This window comes from Triticum dicoccoides, chromosome 7A, assembly GCF_002162155.2.
Source record: "Triticum dicoccoides isolate Atlit2015 ecotype Zavitan chromosome 7A, WEW_v2.0, whole genome shotgun sequence".
Taxonomy (NCBI): domain Eukaryota; kingdom Viridiplantae; phylum Streptophyta; class Magnoliopsida; order Poales; family Poaceae; genus Triticum; species Triticum dicoccoides.
The window spans coordinates 721,031,252-721,038,582 of record NC_041392.1 but is presented as its reverse complement, the minus strand read 5'-3'; positions in this window follow the sequence as shown (position 1 = coordinate 721,038,582).

Sequence of the window (7,331 nt, the reverse complement as noted above, 5' to 3'; positions counted from 1 at the left end):
TGGCTAAGCGATGATCTCTTAGTACAGGAGATAAGATAATTCACCTCGATTGTACAAGATCTCATACTTACATAAGTTTTAGTTTTAATTTCCCATAATTTGAACATGCAAACATTATTTATTAGACATGACACTAAGAGATGATTCATTGCCTTTTTTTTTTCTCCAATTGACTTGAATTGCATGAGAAAAGACTGTCTTATCAAACACTATACATGCTCTAAGGTCAATTTTAAAGTCTCAATCAAAATTAGTGGTTGTGTCTCCCATAAATTTCCCTTTGGCACTGACCTGCTTTTTTACAATTGTGTTGGCATGCGAAATCGCCGTGCAACACCAGTATATTTGTCCTGCTTTCATGACGATTTTTTGGTACCAGACCTGGGGTTTGTTGGAGATCCAGTGACCAGAGGGCTTGGTCTACACCAATCTCGTACGTGATGGCGTGCATGTGCCCTTATGTGTCGCTCATAGGGGGTTAGCACTCATCGAGGGTGTTGCAGCATGGTCCTGTCTCTTTCCCTTTGTTGTCCTTGCTGCGTGGGATGTGCCCTTATGTGGGGATGGCTCCGCGGTGCAAGGTCGCGGTAGGGTCCAGTATCTTTTCCTTGGTTTTCTTATATGTGCTGAAAGTTACCTCCTTGCATTTAGCTGGTGTGTCCATATCATTCCATACGTCATCTTCAGGATCCTCATAATTTCTCTATAGTTGATTATCATTGTCACAATTAGCCTAAAACTTCCTTTAAACGGTAAGTTTGTCAGTTTGCCCAATCTTTCTCAATCCTAAGGGACAATTGGAGCTGGTATCATGCCACGATAATCACCAGTAGTTACTTAATGCACTGCTACCATGATTGCTTGGGTAGCGCCGTGGTTGCTCTCCAAGATTGGACTTTAGCGGAAGCTTTGCTTGGCTATGGCCAGTACCGGTGACGATGAGGCCTTCGAGCACCATTTTCCTTGCTAGAGTCATTACCTAGAAGCTTCTTCTCCCTCTATGAACTTGAAGGTTTCTCTAGACTATTTGTGAGGCAAGTCGGTCTTATTAACGATGTTTGTTTTGTTGGAAGCTAGGTTACGAGTGGTTTGAAACGGATTCGGCGCAACTCTTTGGTGATGGGTCTTGATGTTTGGAGCTTCTAGGGTCTATGGAATGCCCTATGTCTGACGAGACAAAGCCGAGGAACAAATCTCTCAACTACTCCCCAACAAGGATGAAGCTGGTCAACCTTCATCTGTTGAAACAGGAATCAGAGGACCAAGACGCATAACCATGATGTCCTCTCTGCTGGATAACACCATGAAGACAAATCTACAAAAGAAAAATCACGACTCGAAGAACCAGATCGGGGAACACACTATCCTCCACACACCTTCGACAATATGTACAGACACCACCGAAACGAGTGGAGGTGAGGAGACCTTATTTCACGACGATGATGATACTATCATCTTTCCATCACCGATCAAAGACCAAACTCTATATCCTAACCATGCCTCCACCAGACTAAATTCTATATTTTATCCTAGCTTGTCATACTCCTGACTACAAGAGGTCTCAACATTGATGATATTAATGTATGGCCACCTAGGATTTTTGCATCTTCGGTGCAAGATAAGTTATTCGGTGCTGCGGAAAAGGGTCATGTGCAAATTCAAACTAAGTTTTTTCCCGCTAAATTAAAAAGATCAAATTTACTGAAAAGCACTCATGGGAAAGCGTGGGAACGAAAGGTCAAAATCACTATTTAAGGGACACCCTTTGCAAAGGTTACCTTCAAACTTCTCTTGTGGTGACAAGTGGTGCAACACATGTGATCCACTTGTCACCACCAGAGAGTTTTGACGGGTTTACCCAACTGCGCATCCAAGGGGTCGGAGGTTGGTTGCACGTGTTTTTTGTAAATTTAGTAAACCGTGCGTCCAAATCACAAACCGTTTTCACCGTTGTGCTCCTTGCTTGATACATTCAAAACTAGATCCTATGTTGAAAGGTTTTTGTGGTTTGCTGCATGTTACTGTTACTAGGTTGTGCTCGATCTTTGTTCTTAGCCTTTTGCATCAACTCTAGCTAATCTGTAGGGATACTTCAGCTTTCTGTTGTTGGTTATGTTTGTACCATAAATTCATAACGCTTTGTATGTGTGTGTTTTTGTTCCATTATCTCTTGATAGTGCAATCTGAATCTTTTTTTTTTTGGATTGAATGGGAAAACATGGTGATAGGTTTGGTCGTTTGGACAAACTTTTTTTGATGCAATTTGTTCTCTGCTGTAGTAAACTTGCACTCTTCTGCATATATTGAACTTATACTCCTGTTGGTCATGTATGTGCACTCTCCGCGTGTAGCGCTTTTGTACTCTACATGTAGTGTGCTTTGTATTCCCCCATGTAGTACAATTGTGCTCCCAAATTTTTCTTATGGATAGACAGCTGGGCCTCACGCAGCGAGGCAGGAGGCAGCGATCAATTCGTTCCTAGTTAAGTACGTGCGTGCACGCGAAACTTGATTCCCTTTCTATTCCACGACGCACGCATTCACTCAGCAGTTCCCGATTTCCCATCTGTGGCCGCCTTCGTTTATTTGGAGTTAATTGCAAGGCATTACCACACTTCGGCACGTCGTAACGAATCAGTATCAATATTTTTTTTTGCCATGCAGTGCCAACTCTAAGCCTAAGTGTTGCAAAACGATCTGACAGCCGTATAATAACGTATTGACGGTGTATCTGACACTCGGACCCACCTGCCAGGTGCTGACGTGGCATTTTTTTCCAAAAAACCCCCTTGCTTTACAAGTAATCACGTAAAGGCACCTTACTTTGCAAGGAAACCAGAGATGATTTTTTTCGTTTGCAAGTTTTCAACACCCAGCCGGACTTATTTGAAAGTTTCCGGCGAGTTGGACAAATAAATAAAACAAAGGAAAATATACGCACTAGCAGTGAATCGAACTTATTTTATACTAGAATCGGACTTATTTGAAAGTTTCTTGTTCGGAGGCTAGTCGCGCAAGCCACCACGCCGTGCGACGATCCGGTGATGTTTGAGGCGACTTTGTTTTATACTAGACGACGAGCAGTGGGCCGGCTGTTGAGCCCAACAAGGCCAGCACACTGAGTTACTCTTTTTTTTATCAGGGTGTAAATACATTTTTTTTACATAAACTTATTAGTATTCGTATAAGTGTCAAGCACCCAAATTTTATGTGTCTTCACTCAGGATGACATGCATGCACACTTATTATTTATTCTCATTATATTTTTCAAATGCGCAACTATTAAAAAAATTATATGCCCAGCACACAGTTTTTTTAGTTACTTGTATATTGATTGTATTATTTTAAACGCACAGTTACTTAAAAAAATAACAACATGTCTGAAAAATTATTTTGAGAAATGCTGAACATTTTTTGCAATGCAAGAATTTTTTTACACAATAATTTTCATACATGCTGAACATGTTTTTGAAATACACATTGTCAAAACAATTCATCATATATAAATGTTCACCATATAAATTAGAAAAATTTCACAACGCATTATTTAAAATGTTCATCATATCTTAAGAAAATTGTTCAACATATATTACAAAAATGTCCAATTTGTATTCAAAATATGTTCAACATACATTACCAAAAGTTCATTATATTTAAAAAATACCGTTTGTAAAGAAAAGTTCATCATGCATTACAAAGTGTTGACTATGCGCAGAAAAAGTCTTCAGCATACACTAAAAAAAGGTTCATACGTATTTGAAAAGATGTTCATCATATACTTAAACCTACCTTAAAAAATGTTCAGTAAGTATGCTAAAAATCCAGTAGAAAACCAATCCAGTGAAAGAAAACAAAAGAAAAGAAGAAAAAACTAAAAATAAGCCAAAAACAGAGAAGAACAAAAAGCATAAGCAAGAATCTGGGCAACGGACGAGCCGGGCATGCGGGCTAGTAAAACGCGAAACGAAAAAAATAAAGTGCTGGCCTCGCTGGGCCTAACCAGACGGCCCAGCGTTGCTGTGCTGTATAAATAAAGTGACGCATGTCATCTATCACGAGCGTCGCTCGGCTGTAGTGGCTAGCGCGTGAAGGCGTGCCGAAGTGTGATAGTACCTTGCAATTAACTCGTCTATTTGCGGCCGCGTGCTCTTTTTTTTTTCCTTTTCTCATGAATCGAATATTCCTCCCTAATTCAGATCGTTCACCGATTTCAATTCTCCGGCGCCATCGCAACACTGATTTGCTCTCCGTCCATAAACCATTCAACCATCCGAGGTATATTACTCTTATATTCATGTTGCGGTTCCACATCGGCGCTGTTCAACAATTGTCAATTGATGCGAATTTTTATTTATTTTCAGCGTTATCAATCACAATGCGGAAATATTCATAGTTTTTTCAAGACTAATACTGGTGCTTCAACTACTTCATAATTGAACCTAAAGGATAAAGGTGATGCATTTTTTTTGATGCACTTAGTCGCTTGGAGTTCTTAGTTGGTATGATTATTTGGCATGATATTGTATTTGCTATAAATAAAGTGAGCAATCTGTTGCAATCGTCAGCCATGTGCTTTGACTCTGCTTTGAATCAAATACAAAGTATAACACAATATTTTGAGAAGTGTGATGTGGTGTTATCTTCTAGTTTAATCATTGCTAAAGGTATTGCAACTGAAATGGGTGTAGAGCCATTGTTTCGAGTAAAATGTCGTGTTACATGGAAAAAACAGTTTGACGAAGGCGATTGTCAAGAATTTTTTTTCTAGAAACAGAGAATACTTTCCAAGTTAAATATTTTTTTTGTTTTGGTTGATATATTGATCACTTCTTTGAAAGATAGATTTAAAGAACTCATGGCATTTAAATTTAAATTTATATTTTTTATTGATCTCGGGCACCTTGACGTCATTGAATAGGATTGAACCTAAGATATATGATCTTATTTCTGAATTGAAGATCATGAGATTCACTTTGCCAAATGGTGTAACGTCATCTATGGAGATTTTCGAGCATGTCAGAGAAATTGATTGTCACCCTAATATCTCAATTATTTATCGCACCTTATTTATTGTGCCTGTGACGGCTGAAACAAGCTTTTCAAAGTTGAAATTGCCGAAGAACTATCTGAGGTCAACAACGACTCAAGTGATGTTAAATTGTTTAACAAAATTATGCATCGAGAAGAAATTATTGGATTATATTGACGTCGACCTCATCATAAGTGACTTTGCATCGAGGAATGTTAGAAATTTTTTTAAGGTAATATGTACAAATTATTTGGTATGCGTACTGATTTTGAATGCATTTAATGAAGTGTATTTGATAATATTTCAAAAACGTATGTATATTAATTTCCATTGTTACAATGTCTATATTAAAGGCCACGAGTGGATTATATTGACGTCGACCTCATCATAAGTGACTTTGCATCGAGGAATGTTAGAAATTTTTTTAAGGTAATATGTACAAATTATTTGGTATGCGTACTGATTTTGAATGCATTTAATGAAGTGTATTTGATAATATTTCAAAAACATATGTATATTAATTTCCATTGTTATGATGTCTATATTAAAGGCCACTAGTATAAGTCTCGCCCTGGGCCCCCAAAATCTCAGGGCCGGCCCTGCCCTGAGGGTACTTCACATTTGGTGTATGTTGTACTTTTTTTGAACATCAGTACAGACGCAAGCACATGACTTGAACTCTGGTGGGTTGGGGATACCACTGTGCCTCTAACCATCCAACCATAGGTTGGTTTGCGTATATGTTGTACTTTAGTGGTAGCATAGCTATGCTTTCCCGATCACTTGTATTTTTTTTAGGAATCTGTGAAAGGTGCAAGAAAAAAGAAAACCAAAAGGAAAATGAAGAAACAACATTAAACCGAGAAGAATTAGAGAAGAGAAAAACCAACCTCACGTAATTAACCCTCTCATTATAGGATCCCTAAAAAAACCGCTCGCTATAGGAACCCGCTCGTGACAGATAGGCTTTAGGACGCTTGAGCGCTCACCGTGCGACGTGGCCTCCATGCTCCCAGCCTGCGCCCGCTGCACGGGCACCCCTGTTTTTTTTAGTGGAACAACTTTACTTTATTCAAATCAAAGTTCATAGAGATATACAGGTGATCCGGAGGATTATTTAACCAGAGATGATGCCTTATCTCTAGAGATGTAGCCATTCTAGCTAGGTGGTGTGGCTCCCCATTACAATCGTGCTGCTCGTGACAGAAGGTACATGCCTGAAAATTAGAAGCTCTAGCTTTAGTTTCCTTTAGGGTCATGAAATACTCCCCACGATTAGCAGAGGACTAAAGCTGTTAACGATTCTCAGACAACCAGATGTGATACCCTCTTTGTTTATCTGCAGGTCCTTGACAAGTGCTAGAGCTTCTCTACAAGCTTGAGTTTAAGTGTCACTGGGTCTGTAAAACAAAGGTTTTGGGGGAACTGGCTCAACACTTTATGGGGTGGCCTATCACATATATATAATGGTGTCATACAAGTCCTATACCAATACGGTATGGATTACACAGTAAGACTACAATACGAAGTCTAACATCCTCCCTCAATCTCAACTCACTCCTGGAGCATCTAGGAGGTTGAGAATGCGCCTACAGACCTCAAACATGGGAGAAGGTAGAGGCTTGGTGAAGATGTCCGCAAGTTGATCTTTGGAAGAGATAAACCTGACTTGTAGTAGCTTCTGTGCGACGCGTTCCCTCACAAAATGATAGTCAATCTCAATGTGTTTTGTCCGTGCATGGAACACCGGGTTTGATGACAGAAGCGTAGCACCGATGTTGTCACACCAAAGGACCGAAGGATGTGGCTGAGCAACTCCTAGCTCTCGAAAAAAGGACTCAATCCATATGAGTTCGGCAGTCGCATTGGCAACTGAGTTGGACTCAGCCTTTGTGCTGCTGTGGGGAACAATGGCTTGCTTGCGTGCACTCCAGTCGATCAGATTAGGCCCCAAGAACACAACATGTCCCCCCTAGATCGCCTGTCATCTGGACACCCAGCACAATCAGCACCCCAGAATGCAGAAAGAACTCCGGAGGAACTGGGGCGCATGTGAAGACCAAAGGAGACAGTGAGACGCACATAGCGCAGGATGCTCTTCACAGCAGACCAGTGCACATCAGTAGGCGCATGAAGATACTGACACACTTTGTTAACCGCAAAGGAAAGATCAGGACGCGTGATCGTCAGATACTGCAGGCCACCAGCGATACTCCTGTACTCAGTAGCATCCTCAGGAGATAGAAGAGTACCATCAACAGCTGAAAGTTTGTCAGTGGAGGACATGGGCGTGAGTGAAGTC